At 40.7% G+C, this 18,210-nt stretch overlaps 1 long non-coding RNA gene across 2 annotated transcripts in view; it reads left to right on the forward strand.

The window, feature by feature from the left end:
- Positions 1–13,792: 13,792 nt before the first annotated feature.
- The window catches only part of LOC141413719 (uncharacterized), a 28,185-nt gene continuing 23,767 nt past the window's right edge, over positions 13,793–18,210 (forward strand). The window contains exon 1 of one of the 2 annotated variants that reach the window (XR_012438555.1): positions 13,793–14,077. This is a non-coding gene — a long non-coding RNA (uncharacterized lncRNA). The other variant, XR_012438556.1, reaches the window with a different exon arrangement.

The following is an 18,210-nucleotide window of genomic DNA, read 5'->3' on the forward strand; positions in this document are numbered from 1 at the left end:
ATGAGGCCCTCACCGTAATGAGCTCCTTTAACCTAATTTCCTTATAGACTTTCAAATTGTTTTCAAATACAGTGACATTGAGGTTTAGGGCTTTTACATTTGAATGGATTTGGGGAGGACACAACTCAGTCCATAACAGGGAGCAAAGCCTTGCCAACATGGTACATTTGAACATCTACCCTTGAGAATTATAAAACAGTAAGTTCCTATTGTTTTAAGCCACCCAATCTGTGCAACTTTTGCTATAACAGCCTTAAGAAACTAATACAACAAGAAAAAGGCTCACAGCAATTTTGGCACATGGTGACTATTTTATACTCATCAGGTGTGATGGTTAATCATGGATATGAACTTTATTGGATTGAGAAAAGCCTAGGAGATTAGTAAAGCACACTTCTAGAATGTGTGTGTGTGTGTGTGTGCACATGTTTCCAGGTAGGACTAAGGGGGATGGGAGGAGATCTTCCCTAAATAGGCCAGGGAACCAGGATGAAATAAAAGAGAAAAAAGGAGGAAGGCTGATGGCACAGACAAATTCTCTCTCTCTCTCTCTTTCTCTCTCTCCCCTTCCCCTCCCCTGCTTCCTCTCCCTCTCCTCTCCTCTCCTTCTTATCCACCATGAACTAAGCTGCTTTACTCTACCACACCTTCCCTGCCATGAGTGTGATTAAAACTTTTCCAACCATAACCCATGTTGGCAATAATGGCGCCGACAGATTTCAGTTCTTACTGCACCCTTAAACTTCTGTTTTCCAGGGTCACGGTCCTGCCTCCCAGGGTCACAGACCTGCCTCAAGTCTAGCTTGAATCCTCCTTTTGCCCCAACCTCCAATAGCATGAACCATAAGATCCTAACCAATCAGATCATGCTGAGTCCCACTGAGGGGTATTTAAGCCCCCGCCCCTCTCTCCCTCTCTCTCTCTCGGCTCCCTCAGCTCTCTCCCTCTCCCACCAGGCAATAAAGAATCTCTTGGCCAGATCACTCCTCTCCACGTGGTCACTTTTGGGGCCTATATTTCCTTACAACACAAATAAATCTTTCCTCTTTTAAGTTGCTTATGTCAGGTATTTTGTCACAACATTGAGAAACTGGCTAACATATAAGGTGTTATTTCTACTCAAGCATAATTCAATACAGATTCTCAAAAAATGTCATGAAGAATTTCTTTTCCTCATTCCTCAGCTTTTCTTTCCTCTATATTGCTGAACTCTCCCTCTTGGTGGCCCCAAGGAACTCCAGTTTTATATTCTACCAGCTTAGCAGCCCCAGCAAAAGGGACAAAATCCTAGTCCACCTGACACATCTCCTTCTCAGTAGTTCCAGTAAAATTTCTTGGCCTGAACCTCATTGGCCCATGTGCCCATCCCTAAACCATCCACTGCAGTTGGAAGGATTCAGGGCCTTAGCCAGACATGCCAACTCTGCAACTATGACTGGAATAAACTCCACTTGAACCACATGGACTCAGAGTGGAGATGGATGTTTTGGAAAAGGGAAAATCTGGCTGCTAGTACCAGAAGGGATACCAGAATGCTGAGATTTCAGCATTTATAAACTCAAGTTTATAAAGATTTCTGGTGTTCCTACTATGCTTATGATAGGTATACTAGTAAGAACCATTCGTTTGGGTTATAAACAAGGATTAAGATAAACCAGGGTGATTAGCTTAAACAGAAAATTAATTTTCTGAAGTGTCTCAGGTGACAAAGCTGGAAGGCTGGAAGTCAGACGTGGGCAGGAGTGAATCATGAAAACCCTGGCCAAGGTTTTGCCTCCGTTCTACCAGCCAGAGGGCAGTGACCACAGGATCTCTCCTTATTTCATCTTTGCATCTTGACAAGAGATGAGACCTTTCCACCTACCTATTAGGGTCTCCCCAAAACAAGGAAGATGTGTGGATGTTGTTTTAACAAAGGAAGTTTCTCAATAGTTTTCTACTTAATGACAGTGAAGAAGTCTCATGAAGAGAACAATGCCTATCTTTCTTTTAGAACACCACTGTCAAGGTGGTCAGTGACTTCTTTAGAACACTTAGGTAAAGAAATCAAGCCCATCAGAATGTCATTCACTTGGCTGAGGGAATGAGGCAAAGCTCCATGAGGGAAGTGTCAGCAAGAATGTGGGGCAATTTTGACAGGAGCAGAAGGGCAAGAGTTGGGGTAGAAAAAGAATTCTGAGGGAAATAACAGCCCAAGCCAAGGCATGTAGAAAAATAAAACCAGACTTATAAAATGGAGACTTTTTTAAATTCAAATTTGTTTTTTTCAAGCAGCATCTCAGTGCCTCAAAGATTAAAAACAGCTGTTACCCAACAACTACTTAAGGCTTGAAATAAAGGAAAACATCCCCACGCCAACTCTGCACTCTAAATAGAAGCTGAAAAGACACAAAAATACCCAAGCAGCGATGGCAGTATAATTCAAAGCTTTTTATGGGATAAAAAGCTCTGTGGGCGCCTGAGGCCTCCCTTCTCTTCCTCTTTCCCCTCCTCCTTCTCCTCCTCCCCCTCACTCTCCTCCCCCTCCCCTCCTCCTCACACTATTGTTCCATCTCTCCTGAGCACACACTGCTGGGGTAGTAGGGAGAGCCAAGGGCAGGCAGCAATCTGGAGCCAGAACTGGCCTCCAATTCCTCTGCACCCAGGCAACCAGGCTCTTCCCAGGGACAAAAATAGCAGTAAAATAAAAATTGGCACTAACATTTATTGAGCATCTAATATGCTTACAACAATCACAGGTTAAATGCTTTATAACAACCCTATTAAGTAGGCACTGCTCTAATTCCCATTTTACAGATGAAGAAATTGAGACAGAGGTTAATTTATATGCCCATTATCACTCAGGGTGTCCCATCATCTCCCTCTCACACTGTGCAAAAGAACACTAATTGAAATTTCTGCAACATTTAGAATTTGCAGACAATGGTGCAACAGAGAGGCAGGAATGGAAAAAGGGAAGGAGATAACAGTTATTAAACAATTGCTATGAGTCAAATTCTGTGCTTAGCACACTACAGATCCTTGAAAATAAAAACAAACAAAACCCACTAGGTAAATGTACAACCACATGAATGTACTTGATAGTGAGCTGTATATTTTAAAAGGGTTAAAATGATAAATGTTGCTATGTTTATGTTATCACAATCAAGAAAAATCTACCAGGTACTATTATATGGCAGGCTAACGCTCTGGAAGCAGCAGTTCTCTTATATCCTATCAGCAGCAATTTCAGGCAGACACCATTCATTGTTATCCCCAGTTGACAAGTGAAGAAACACGGACTACTGTAGACTAACTCGTTCACTTGGTAAGGGTCAATCATTTAGTACATCCTCCAATAGCACTGTTAGCAATAATGTTATTAGCGTGCTAGTGTTGGTTGGTATTGTTAACCACTGATAGTCGGATTATTATTGGAACTCATCATAATATTCTTGCTACTATTAGTGTAAGGTTTAGTTGCAGCCCATGTGGGTTCAAATTCGATTCATCTACTGTTCGTGTTGGATCATTGATTTTATAAAGGGGACTGTAATCATAGTGGGGCTGCCAAGAGGATTAAAATGAGATTATCAATCTTAGTACTAAAGTGCTATTGCTACTATATGCTTTTTCAAGAAAGGAAGTAAGCTATAAGCACTAAATGATGAACCCAAAGCCGCATCACTAAAGGAAAAGTGGAAATAGCTGTGTAGCCAAGGTGAAAGAAGGGGGAAGCTCATAGGAGATGGCAGAGGTGCTTCTCCCAGCCTTCAGAGGACCATGACAGCGGTACCTAGAGAGATTGTAGATAAGTGAAGATTCTGACCCCTTCCTGGGTAGGGATCTCTGATAAATCGGTATGATGTCAATGCTGTGCACATCCGCACCACAAAAATGCACACGTAAGAAATGACAAAAGCTTACCAAAAAGTTTTCTCAAACTTTTAGATCCTTGAGGTTTAACCTCCCCATCCAGAGAGCCTCTAAAAAAAACCAACCCAAACCCCACACCCATTGTACTGACTTAGATAGAAAACTCCCAAAAGAGACGGACAGACAGAAGTAGCTCTCACTTCAGCTTGTGATTCATTAAGTCTGGTGTGGGAACAAAATTAGAAATAAGGGCAAAATAGTTTCTGCTGGGTATTGAGGTGGTGGGGGGCAGAGGGAGGGGGCGGAGTGGGTGGTAAGGGAGGGAGTGGGGGCAGGGGGGAGAAATGACCCAAGCCTTGTATGCACATATGAATAATAAAAGAAAAAAAAAGATGGTAAAAAAAAAATAGGTTTCAAAAGTCAATCTGAAAAGTTAGAGCTGTCAGTGTTATGCTTTAGAGATAACAAGATGTGTCATATCTGCCTTTACACTATTTGGACAATAAAAAACTATTGTGACTTGTTTTTAAAAAACATAAAGGAATTAAATAATTGACTTAAAAAAAAAATTCTGGTGTGGGATGCAGGAATGTAATTTTTTAATAAACTTCCCAAGAGATTATGATGTAGAGTGCCTCATAGAGATCACAGGTCTGTGGCACTTCCTCATAGTCATCCACATAAAAGAAGATAAGACAGGATTGGCCCTAAGCAATGATTTTACCTGAGGAGTCCCAAGTTGGTAAGTTTTTCTACCTTTCATATAACCTAAAAATGTTTTCAACTGATTAAAATTTTTAAACTTTTCAAAATAGTTACACATAGAAAACAATTCTACGCAGAGAAAACTAGAAGAGAATACACCAAAATGTTAGTAGTGGAAGTTCTGGGAAGATGGAGCTCTAATCTTTTCCCCTCTTTATCTACATTTTATATTTCCCAACTTTCATGAAGCAAATATGTATTCTATAAAATAACTCATCTTTGAAAGCAAACTTATCTTTAATAAGTATATTTTAGTCACATGATATTGAAAATTTAGAACATTAGCCCACTTTTAATTTATATTTTTCCTGACTTCTTACTTTAAAAAAAATATAGATGAATGAGCAAACTGAAATAAATTTACTTGAAAGCAAACCAAAGTCAAAATAGGAAGAAAACAGTGATAATTGATTAGCAACTCTGTGAAAAATTACAGATGCAGACCTAGAATTTCTTGGCTATTTTATCACCCTTGAAGGGAATAAGAAATAAGGAGAACAGTGTTGGATGACTTAATAAGGAGTATGTTTTCGGATCCCCAGTGCTTTTAAGAATGCCTTTAGGAAGAAGAAGTTCAGGAAGACAGAAAATGCCTGCATCCTGGGAGTGTGATAACAAAAGAATGATGATCAAGCTTTACAGCTGTCTAGCACTGACCCACTTTCAAAGTCCATTTATAATAATTAGCAATTGGAAAAGAGCCCAAGTGGGCAACAATAAGGGAATGGCTAAACAAACAGGGGTCAATTAACTCAGATGGAATACTTCATAAATAGAGACAATGGTGAACTTGCAGCTGATTCTGGAAATGTTTATATGACCTCATGTTCACTAAGAAAAAGTGAAATACAAATTAGTGCCTTGGGACTTCAACTAGGCATTTTTTAAAGCCTATCATATTAGGATCTTAGAGAAGATGGAGAAACGAGGACTTCATTGTTCATTAGAGAAAAGGCTTATGTCAAATTCTGGCTCCTCCAGAAACAAGCTGAATAAAATTAAAGAGGTTAAAGGAAATCCCCTATTAAAGTAGATAATGCATTTCTATCCTCAAAAAAATTTTAAAGCCTGAATTAGGAAATTAACTTACATGTCATAAGGGATACTGTTTTATCAGAGATAATAAAAACATGCAAAACCCCTAGTACATCTTGCCTTCTTAAGATATTTTCAGATTTATTTCTACCAATTTATATAATCTTTCATTTTACTTTTTTCTTTCCAATTAAACCTGAAGTATGAAAACTTTAAATCCAAAGAAAGTTCACCAGTTTTGGAATTTCTAATTAGTCTCATTTTAGTTTCAATTTTCATTGAGTGTTAAATATTAAGTTCATTATCACCAATATTACAATTCATTTTGTGTAAAAATCTCATGAACTGTGAGTCAAGCATTGTGTTAGAGCTTTGTACACCAGCAGTCTTGGCTTTGTTCTATACAACATTTCTATCCCATAGATGCAGTGAAGAATAAACTCAAATACATGTAAAAGCTCTTAATACAATGCCTGACACGTAATTTGTTCTCAATAGTGTTTATTAATGTTTATAGTGGATGCTAGCATTCAGATAAGAACAATGAATAATGGTACACACAGAATACTATTTAAAAAGAAGAACAGTGCTACCTAGATGGAAACCTCTGCTACCAAGCCACAGAACTCCTGGCTTAGCTTGCTCTGAGATTTTTATCCCTGCCCCAAGTGGTGATGTAGAGGGCCAGACTACATTATATGATTAGCAAAAAGCCAAGAAGAGAACCAACTATCTTGAATCACAGAGTAAAAGCCTAGAATCACTTTGTCAAGTTCTAAACTATGATTTAAACATACCAAGATGAAGTTAGCGAGGGAAAATATAAGACCTTCCATTTCCCCAAAGACTAATTGCCCAAAAACAAAGTAAAGAAGCTTAATCTAGCCTGACTGAAGGAGACTTAGGGAAATTGGTTAACAAAAGTGCACTATGAGTCAATACTATAATTTGAGTCCACAAAAAGCTAATATAATTCTGGGATATATTTATAGGATTATAGTATTTAGAATTAGGAACTGTTAAGAAAAACGCCACTCTCAAAGAAAGCCCACGAGAAAACTCACGTCCATAGAGCAAGGTTTAATGGCAGGCCCAAACTGCCAGGCTGGCCAGGGAAAAGATGGCGCAGCCCCAAGCCTGGGCGAGCAGTGGCTTTTATAGAAGGGGGAGGGGAAGGAAGTTAGCACATGCTCAGTAGTCTCTGGTAGGGGTGGGGCTGTCTTAGAGCATGGGAATTTGTTTAAGGACGGGGCTGCCATTTTGGCTGATTCACAAAATGGTGACATTATTGTTCTATCATTCCCCCATTTTTTCTTTAATAATGATGAGGGTAGGGGCTGAGGATCAGGAATTGGGGCGAAGCATCGATCTCTTTAACTGCTTCCTGCTGGCAGGGGGCGTTGTATGGAGCAGGATCCTCAGGCTCCTGTGGCTCCTGGATGGGGCCTTCACAGTAGTTTTCAGGGTGGTTTTGGAGAGGTTGATATCCCTGGAGGTACAACTAGTTAAATTTTTGATTAGCAATAACAGAAATGCAGTATGATACAAGGGAGGAGGCTTAAGAATAGGAGAGCAGAACATAGCCATTAGGATGGGCATTGGCCAGGAGAATCACTGTGAAATGTTCTTCCCTAGGCAATTTCAAGAGTCCTCCAACTACAGAGAGAGAAATGGGTGGCCATACATTATCTAAGACCCAAATAGGGATATTAGGAGGAGCATAAAAAGGTGTCTATTCAGGGACTACATACCTAGGGATCTAAATTCTGCAAAATCCTATAACTGCCAGGAAAGCTGTAAGCTGCCTTATGGTATGGGGGTTGGGAAACAGAAGATTGGGTTGATGCATTTATGACTCAAGGAGTGAGTCTGTCCCTTTAAGGCCACACCTAGGTAGGTGACCTGTGGGAGGCAGGAACTGTCAGGATTTAAATGTAACACTCTTGGATATGAAAGAGCTTTAGCTCATAGTTTTATATAAATTGACACTTTTAACTTTTTAAATGTTTGTACCATATTTAGATAAAGTATAACATAACACTGTTACAAGGTGGTCATTTAAGACACATAAGCAAATATATAAATGAACTCTGATTTAGTAGTACTTAAAAGCTTGACAAGATCAGCAGAAAACACAAATAATTTCTTTGATAAAATCTTTCTCTGTAATGGTTTTTTGTAGATGTTACTCAGAGCAGAACAATATTAAGATAACCTTGTTATTTCATAGACAGAGAGGATTTGATTTTAGTTTGACATGACCCTAAAAATCTTTTAGGCAACTCTTAGATTATATTCAACTTTAACTTTATCACACACCGAAGTTTTTTATTATGTACTTTTAAAACTTACTTAGACCTTTATATAACATACTAAACCCTTTGATGGCTTGTTTTAATCCCTCCTATTTGAAACAATCTTTAGGATAAACCCTTTTTTACAAAATCCTTTCTCATCCAAAAACATTTATGTTTCCTTTAACTTTTCAAAAAATACATTTGCTACCTATCTATATCCTTTCCAGTTGTTTACTTTGTAACTTGTATTTTAAAATTAACTTTTATAAGAATTTTAAATTTATTGTAGGGGCTGGAGCAACTAATTAGTAGCCCTCATTGTTTTTAGGAATAGGCATAAGGCTTCATCATCCCTCAGGCTTGAGGGGATATTGTTTTAGGTGTGGAAACTGTGAGGGATTTTTGAGTTTTATTTGAATAGGGAGGGCTGTCCTGGCTCACCCTACACTCATCTCATCAGTCCACACTGTGGGATATATTTGTTCCTGAAGGAGGGAGCAGCAGAGATAGCTGCCTGGGGGGAGGAGAATTTGAGCCTTTAATTGAGATAGTAAATCCTGTCCCAGCAGGGACACTGATACTATGGGGGAAAAGTGACAGAAGAGGAGGTCTCCCTAAGAGCAGGCCAGAGGCCAGGTAAACTAGCACTCTAGGGGCTGGCCAGATTTGCCCCGAACGATAACTTTTGTCATTGGACCGGGGACCAGGAGAAAGAGGTAAAACAGAGAAACAGGCTCCACTGTGTAGGAGGAAAATGACCTTTTGTTTTTCTACCATTATGGCTCCTCAACATTGATGCCAAGAAGTGGAGTGTGGCCAGAAGACTTGGACCCATCAATCCATAGGAAGGTGGAACCTCGTCTTCCATCTGGTGACGGGGGCACTTAGACCTCCAGTGGTTACCCTTGCAGAGGGCAGGGTTCCGGTTGGGGGTGGGGCTGTCTCCCAGGCTGTCCCCTTTTAAGCATTCTCTGCAAAAGTGCCCCTCCTGTCCACCACGGTAGCAAGTTCAGGATACAGACCCCAGTCAGGTGGGGCCCTCTCTGAGAGCAGCAATGAGGCCATGGTGTCTCTTATCTTTTTCTCTCCTGTTAGTAAGGTCCCATACATACAGACGTAGCCATAAATACAGACATGGCTAGCTGTGTTACTTGGCTCAATGACTTTTCCCTTCAGCCACAGTCTGAGTTTTTATGAATATCTGGGACTGACTGTTAAATTTATCTTTGAGGAGAACTTCTCTCACCTGTGACTCTGAGTCCACCGTGGTAGGCTTTCTGATAGGTTGTTGCTATAAAGTAGAGTTGTTATTTTACATTGACACCTGACACTCTGGAGAGCAAGTCTCTGAACTGTTCTGGGCCTCAGCTTGAAGAATGAGGGATCTGGTCTATGTTAAACTACGTTTTTCTACTGTGAGATGGCTGAAGTGACATTAATGCCACTTATCTTCTTTACCATTTTTTTATTTTTTTTAGTAATGCTGGGGAATTGAATACAGGGCTTTGCACATGCTGGGCAGACATTCTCCCATTGAGCTACTTCCTCAGCCCCAAATATTATTATTATTTTTTACTTTGGCTGTACTGGGCTTGAACTCAGGACTTTCTGCTTCTAAAGCGGCACTCTACTGATTGAGACATATAATCATTTCCAACCTGAGTGGCCTGGGCCTGAACCCACTGCTTTTCTAATTTCAGAAATTTGTATAGGGGACCTCAGTTTACTTTTTTTACTTTTATAGAAAAGGTCTAATTGGAGTATGGTATTGTAATTTAAGGAACTCTGTGAAGGCCACTTCTCTTGGTCACCCAAGGCTTACTGCAGCCGACCTCAGTTCAAAGCTTCCAACATCTACCAGCCAGAAGACTGGAAGGTGCAGGTCCCACCTAGAAAGAACAAAACGTTAGGATCCTGTCTTTTAGCTAACAGCAGGCAGCCTCTTTAATAAAGGCTACTTTTTTAACAAAGAAATCATTTGTAAAGTTAGGGAAGGGCATTCAGAGGGCATTTCAGGCCAATAACAGTGCCATACGGGACTAGTTTTAATATCTGGAGGGGAAAATTTATGCTGAGGCCAAAGGTATAGAAAATTCTAAATGAGAAGTTTAGAGACCACAGTAATGTCTATTTTGTTATTTCTGGAACTATAACCTTGAGCTAACAATTGACTTACAAGGGCTGGGTCTGATGCCCTGAGGTGTGAGGTGGGGCTAGGAGCAGGACTTGTGCAAGGCCACTCCCTCCACACACACCTGGGACAAATGACCCTGACTGCCTAGGCCTGACCCTGCAGGCTGTCGCCCCTCCCCCCTTCCTGTGTACTCTGCATGCATTTATTCTAGGGGAAGTGGCAGTGGGCCACAGCCATCGCCACGTATGACTGGTGGCCCAGGATGTACTGGGTCCTCTCTATGGATTTTCTTAGCTATGGCAGGCGTTTTTGCTGTGTCCAGGAGCCGGCATCCTGTGCACAGGTGCGCCTGTTTGCTTTCCCTCCTCCCCTTGTGGGTGTGCAGCTGGAGCATAAGCGTGGCAGCTGCAGGTTTTTGTAAGTGCTTTTGTAAAGCAGCTGACTTAAAGTTACTTTAGACTGAGAGGCCTGGCAAACTAGTTGGAATAACTTAAGTCATAAGGTACCATGCTACAGGTTTTTCATGGGAGGCAGGGTCCCAGTAAACCCAGGGAGGGGAAGGCAGACAGAGACAAAGGACACGTGGTGAGACCATGGAGGAGGCAGAAAGGTGTGCTGACATCTTAGGTAAAGGAGGGGAAGGCAGAGCCTGGAAGCATGACACACGCTTAAGGGATTAGCCATCACCTGTGTCTGTAGATTGCTGCCATTGATTGGTATTGGCAGGCTTTCAGCAAAACGAAACCTCCACTCTCCAGTCGCTGAATAAATCTGGGGCTTTGTTTCACCCCAGAGGAAGGGAGCATGAGCTCTCCCAGAGCTGAAACCCCATTGAGGCCAGAATTGGCAAGGAGTGGCTTGCTTAACTCCATGATGGGGAAAGTTTTTCAGGAAGATAGGAGGAGATAGGTATGGTAAGCAGTGCAAGGTCTGTTTACATGGGGAAGGAGGAGGTTTGGGAGAGGAATTGGCTGATTTAGAAACTGGTTTACAGGCTAATAGAATCTGCACAGGGGAACAGAAAGTACAGAGGGAGGGTTTGATGCAGAGATAGGGAAAGGATTGGACGTAGGAAAGTTCCTTCCATTTACCAGCACACTCACAGAGATTGCATAGATCCCTTAAAATATTGGGATTGAAAGTGCCATTAAGTGGCCATTTGGAGGCATTGTCCAATGGATATTGGGGCCAGGCCTGATTACACAGAAAAGTGAGCTTTTGTGGCTTAAGATCAGGCATTTGGCGGAGGGGCCCAAGGTTAGCCAGGAGACATCCTACTGGGGAGTCTGAAGGAATTTGGGATGGTCCAACTCCCATGGTGAAGGCCTGACCTGAGGAGAGATATGGCGGGTGTCCCCGAAATATCAGGTCCTCAGGAGAAAGAGAGAAATGTGGAACACAACCCCCAGATGGAACGTCTTCCTCACGGGGGGTCTACAGTCCCAAGTGGGGAACCCAGTTCCTGGGATGAGAGCAAGCTGCAACCTAGCGCTAGGGTTTTTGAGGAAATGAGAGAGAGACCACAGCTCTGTGTGCGAGGAGGACTCACCGAGGGAAAGAGGACCTTACGGGAAAATTGGCTGGTGGTGGATGGCGGTTGGAGGCGTGCTGGGGTGGAGGAACTTCCCTGTGAGCTAGTGAGAGAGTGGTGCTTTCTAGGATCAGGGGTCAGTAAAGCAGCTCAGATCCCGGAGGAAAGCCAGGAGAGCAAGGTCAGTGCCAGGAACTCAACCTGATCACGGGTTTCAGCACCAAATGTTAGGAAAAACGCCGCTCTCAAAGAAAGCTCACGAGAAAACTCACGTCCATAGAGCAAAGTTTAATGGCAGGCCCAAACTGCCAGGCTGGCCAGGGAAAAGATGGCGCAGCCCCAAGCCTGGGCGAGCAGTGGCTTCTATAGAAGGGGGAGGGTGAGGAAGTTAGTACAGGTGCAGTAGTCTCTGGCAGGGGTGGGGCTGTCTTAGAGCCTGGGAATTTGTTTAAGGACGGGGCTGCCATTTTGGCAGATTCACAAAATGGCGACATTATTGTTCTATCAGGAACAAAGACATACTGAGAGTTATGGGAACTAGTCCAAAAGAAATGTTTCTGAGGGATACAATGGCCTGCTTCTAGCTATAGATGAACAATTAACATATATTGTGTGGCCCATCAAGTAGGATCAAAGGGTAGAAGATAAGGTAAAATGACTCAATATATAAAAAATGTCTAACCATCAAAACTTTCCAGAGATGAATCACATTAATAGAGGGCAAGCTTATCTTTACCAGAGGTGTTGGAGTGTCAACTGATGTATCACAAGGTGGAAAGTAGTAGAAAGATCATACACATATGAGAAGGTAGGATGCCCTTTACTGTGTTTTTTCCTATCCTTCCCTATTCTAATCTTCTGCCTCAGACATTCTGCATTCAAGTATGTGAAAATAAGTATATGTAGGACTAAACCCAGAAGCAAATATGGAAAGATACAAGCAGTTGAGAGGTTAACGTACATTAACCTCTTCTGCATTTATCCATACTCCCACAAACCATATAATAAGTATGTGCTTATGTGAGCAAATAATAATCTAGAGCAAAGAAAGCATAAATTAGAAAAGGTCATTTCTGAGAGCAAATAGTAAGAAACTATATTCAAAAGCAAGTCGTCTAAGGTTCTAGGCACTTAGTAAGTAAACCATGAATCTGAGACTGAGCTTCCTGATTGTGTAAGCGAGAAAAGTAGCATGATGTTCAATGTTCATTTCAGATCTTCAGGGAAACAAGCCTTCTCCTGTTGCTTATCCCAAATGGAATTGCTGTTGTGAGTCCCTGGTCAACATCATAGGCAGTGTCCTCAACAAAATCCCTCTAGCAGATGCAATAGTGTGAACCTGAAGCTAGCTCTTGACAGCTCCTGTGAGCCAACTCAGAGTGTAACCCAAGAGCCCAATGCAATAAAAACAAAGCTCTCCAGATCAATGAAATGTCATTTGAATTTTTCATAGTCCTAAAATTTAATGCCTAAACTACATTTTTTGAAATTCTAAATATGCTTTTACTTACAATTTTCTTTATTTACTTTAAAATCTGTTCCATCCAGACTACCAAATAAAATTAGATAAAATGGATAATGTGTTTGCTTTTACATGTGAAGTGGTGGCCACACAGCCTTCAACTGACCAGAAAATTGAGGGCCTCAAAGATATCTTCTTCAGAAACTACAAAGGTCTCACCAAAGGTGTGTATTAGCTACCAGAGATCTTATGCAAATAAATAATTTAAAACACAGGTGGATTTAAATACAATGACAAATTTCCAGCTTGACAGGTTGTTATCAGGCAGAGAAAAGAAGATTAAATGTTTTTACAGTTCAAACCCTGAAGGAAAAACAGTCTACCACGCACAAACAAGCAAACACTCCCCATAAGAATTCATATGCTTACTTACCAAAAGGTGAAGGATTGACAGAATTAAAGGGTCTTGGGAAACTACTGAACTACATTTTTTTAATGAGTAAGTGACCTAGGTTTCAGATAACTTTTTGAATATTATTTCCCTAAGCCAGTTAGAGATTTTGAGCTTGTACTCTATGATAAGAGGCTATCTTCCTTCGGTCAACACTTTTCCTTTAATGCCCCATACATTATGCAGGGCCCCTCCCTATCTTCAGGGCTGTCTCCCTTCTCCAGGCTCTCCCCTACAGCCTCTATACACAGCTCTCTTTTCTCTTTGTGGTGCTAAGCAGTTTGTGTGACATGTATCCTCCCACTGGGAACTAAATTAAGAGATCAAAATCTTGTCACATCAGGCACCTAATAGTCACTAGTTGCTTGCTAGCACTGTTCACTTGGGATGAATTCAAAAATTCTGATATCAAAAGAAAGCTGCCAGTTTTCATTAACAGTCACTATCAAGTCAAAGACCTTGATGGGGAGCTGAGCATAGAAAGCAAGGAGGACAAAGTGTTAATGGGACTTGAACACACCTTCAACTAGGGTATGCTGCTTTCAAGGTGAGTGGTACTTCCCTTCAATATCCTACTGACCACTGAGGATTTGTTCTGCTAAACAGAAGACCCAAATGGGAAAAGGAGGCATACCATGATAGAAGTTCCTCTCTAGAGGAACCTCTCTCTCACTCCCTTGTCATCCTTCTTCCTAATCTTCAAGTCACCTTTCTTCCCTGTACTTGTTTATTGTCTGCCTCCTCCAACTATAATGCAAAATCTTTGAGTGCAAGGACCTAGTTTATCTTGTTATCTCCAGGCCTAGAACAATGCCTGGTGTTCAGTAGATACTCAGTGAATATGTGCGAGTAGATGGATGAAAAGCTGAAACTAGGCAGATGGATGAACCTTGACAAGTTTCAGCTAGTTTGGTGATGGGAGTGAATTTTTTTCACTTTTTGTTTGTTTGTTTGTTTCTTCCTCTTTAAAAGGAGGAGTTTGAGATAATGTGGCATAGATTGCTGACTGTTCACTGAACTGTGTTCTTCCCTTCTTCCATGGATAGAAAGCAACCTGAGCATATAGCTGCCCTACAGTTGAGTGGCCATGTGGCCAAGGTTTTGCCCATGGGATATGAGTGGAAGTGGTGTGCTTCAGTGCCGGGGCTCTGACAGCAACAGCTGTACCTCCCCAGTGTTCTCTCTTTTCTTCTCCTTTCCTGCCAACTGAGCATGGCAGCCACCAGGGCTCTCCCAGATAGGCAGTGGGGACATTCTAGTTAGCCGGGTGCTCCTAGCTAACCTGGACAACTCTTTAGGGAAGAGTTGAACTCCTCAACCCAAAAAGAAAAGTAATTGCATTTTGGGGTCTCTTTGTTAAAGCAATTTAACTTCTCCCCTAATGAATTCAGCTAGATCATCTCTAAGGACCCATTTCAGCTCAGAAGGACTTGCTTGGTGACTGATCTCATCAAGTAGAATCACTGCATTTGTAAAAACCTGTGTTCTCAGGGACTCTCATCATATCAAATGAATGTACTTAACCTTTAATTTTTTTCTGAAGGTTTTTCTATGTACATGGTTCTTGAAGATAAAATTAAGTTTGCACTTTTGAAACAACCACTTATGCCATCCAGGCAGAAAGAGGATTGAGTGGATAGTTTCTGTATTAATCACTAAAAGCACAGTAGTAAGAGTCCTATAAATCACCATCATTTCTACATGTTCTTCACAGTTGAGAGAGTGTTACAGCACCTGGTGCTTACAAAAGTGTGGCAAGTATACCAGGAATGGTAAATGAGATGCTTCAGGCAAGACACAAACTTTTAAAAAATTTAAATAGCTACACATTATTTTAATATTTATTTAATGTACCTTCAATTTATGTCAAATGATGCTTCTTCTCAATAAATCAGCTAATATAGTTTTCCTCAAAAATAAATTTATGTAAATAAAAAGTAAGTCCATTTAGAAAAATACATGAGTAGTCCAGGAAATGACAAAAACTGTGAAGATGATATATAAAAATAAGTGGACTTGGAAGCTCAACAGTGACTGTAAAGTAGGTTGAGAAGACATAATGGTATTCACTCTGTAGTGAGGAAATTAATATTCTGAAAGTGGCACCAGCCAATCTAATCAACAAACAAAATGATTAACTCTGGTGAGAGTGAGAACCATGACAACAAAAATCATAGGCACCTTTGTAGTCTACAAAAATACTATTTCACATTCATTATCTCTTTTAATTTCACAATTGAATGTGTTAAAACGTAATGCTAAAGCAAATGAAAAACAACACAGGGTTCAGTGTTCAAGGTTGAGTATGTACAATGTTGGTAAACGTAACACAGCAATGGTAAAGGAGAGACCTGTGGCGTTGATAATCTTAGACCTGGGCTCCAAATCTAGGTTAGTCACTCATACACTGTAGAACCCTTAATAAAACATGTAACATCATGTTGGCCACTAAGTTTCAACACCTGCATTTTGTACAGGGCACATCCAAACCGTAAGGGAAGGTAAATCTAGTTCCTATTATTCCAAGGTTCAGATTCAATTGTGCTGTTGTCGTAGTCAGAGACCACACTTTGAGGGCCACTACAACGGTGTGAATTTGCCCCACACCGTAATGTCTTGTGTTCTTTTTATAAAGTACAAATAAGAGAGGTTCTTCCCCGCTAATAATCTGGAGCTACAGAGATCTGTGACCTTTAGGATCAGGCTTGTCCTGTTCTCTCTTCCCAGATACCCTCCTCATCCTTCCCCCACATCTTTGTTTTAGGCCACTTGCACAGGACCCTGACCATGCCAGGTTGTCTTAGCATCTTCTGATGTCTTTGCATGTGCTGTGTTCTCTTTCTAGAATGTCTTTCTTTCACCATGGTCTGCAAGGAAGAGTCCAAATCATCTCTGCAATATCAACTTGGCATCCATTCCCTCTATGAAAGCTTTCCTGGCCCCAGAAGGATCAGTCCTCTCTCTTCTGGCTCTTATCACTCTGTCAGCACTTAGCAGAGTTTCCTAACAACTTGTTTTCTTATCCACCTTCCTCAATATACTTGAGGAGAGAGTGTTTATATAAGTATTCTTAATTGAATCCCTTTACCTTTGTTCTTAATCGGATGGCAAAGATTTCTGAGGACATATTTTAAACTTGCAGGAACATCGTTATTTATCAATATGACTAGGGGCACACTACCAATATTTAGATATCATGAAGTAAAAACTTGCTTACATATGTGAATATACAATTTAATTGTTTTACAGTGAACACAAGTATTTTTGTATGATTTTAACATATTCCGAATTACCTGGAATGCAACTACCACATAAAAGGAGAAAAGGTTAGACATTGTTTTGCTGGGGAAATTGCAGAGAAATTTGCAACACTTTCATTGTACTTGAGTCTATAATACACGAAAACCATGTTAACCTGCATTTGTAACTGCTGTATTCATAGCAACATACAGATGCAATATGCAAGCATCTCGCTGTTTTTTTTATGTCTTCTACAGAACCTGTGCTTAAGCATTTAAATGTCAAATATGTACATTTAAGTTATTTTCCCTTAATTTTCCTCTTTTTAGAGTTAGAATGATAGAATGATTTGGCTTTAAAAGTTTATTTATAGGTACATTATGCTATTAATTTTATTTCAGAACAATAATTAATTATAAATTGCTATCAATAGGGATGATAATGCTGTGACCACCATCCTATAGAGTTGGATCCATATTCCCTGACATTTGAAATCCTTCAGGATTTTGTCCCAGTGCATCACTTCAATCTCCATCCCAACCTTCTTCCACTTTACCTTCTCCAGCCACATGGAATTTCCAATTCCTCCAGTGCTCTTGTTCTTTGCATACCTATAACTTCATCTACTTGGAATTTTCTTGCTTCGCTCTATTGACTTCTGATTTTTAGAGCCTTGCTCAAATATCATCTCCACCCCAAAATCTTACCCAGCTCCCCAGGGCCCTCCATGATCCATTGTTTGTGACACTATTTGAAAGCACAAATCATGCTTGTGATAATTACTAGTTTGCACAGCTTCCTCTCCAACCAGTCTGTGGATTCCTGAAGTATGGGAGCTGAGGGCTTTGGCTTGGAAGTCAGCCAATTGGGTTCCAGTTCACCTCTGAAACACTCAGCCCTGGACAAGATAACCTTTCTAAATGTTGCTATTCTCATCTACCAAGTAAAGGCAATGCAAGTCACCTCTCAAGGAGTTTAAAACAAGTAAGTGTGATACTGCAATTAGCATAGTGCCTGTGCCTTAGTAAGTATGCAATAAATAGTGTATATTGCCACAGTTGCTATTATTATTTATCACTCCTTATACCTATCAAATATAATGTACTAGCGGGCGTTCAATAAAAGTTTGCTGGATTAATACATTTGGTACTGATATACCACCCCTCTGAAAATAACTTATTATTAAGAATCTCTAATGAATGAATACTTAACTGCAGAGAAAGTCAAGGGAGAGATACTGGGGCAAAGCATTATCATGAGTCTCTCTAGTTGCATCATGAGGACATTTGCTCAATCAAGCCCAACCTTAGCTTCTTGACCACTTATAGTCAACCTGGATAACCAAGACCACATGCAGGGAAATAGAAAAATAGGGATGGTTGCTCTTTTATTTCTAACCATGTGCCAGAATATAGATAATCCCTTTAACCAGGAATTTTT

This window comes from Castor canadensis, chromosome 1 (genome assembly GCF_047511655.1).
Source record: "Castor canadensis chromosome 1, mCasCan1.hap1v2, whole genome shotgun sequence".
Classification (NCBI taxonomy): Eukaryota; Metazoa; Chordata; class Mammalia; order Rodentia; family Castoridae; genus Castor; species Castor canadensis.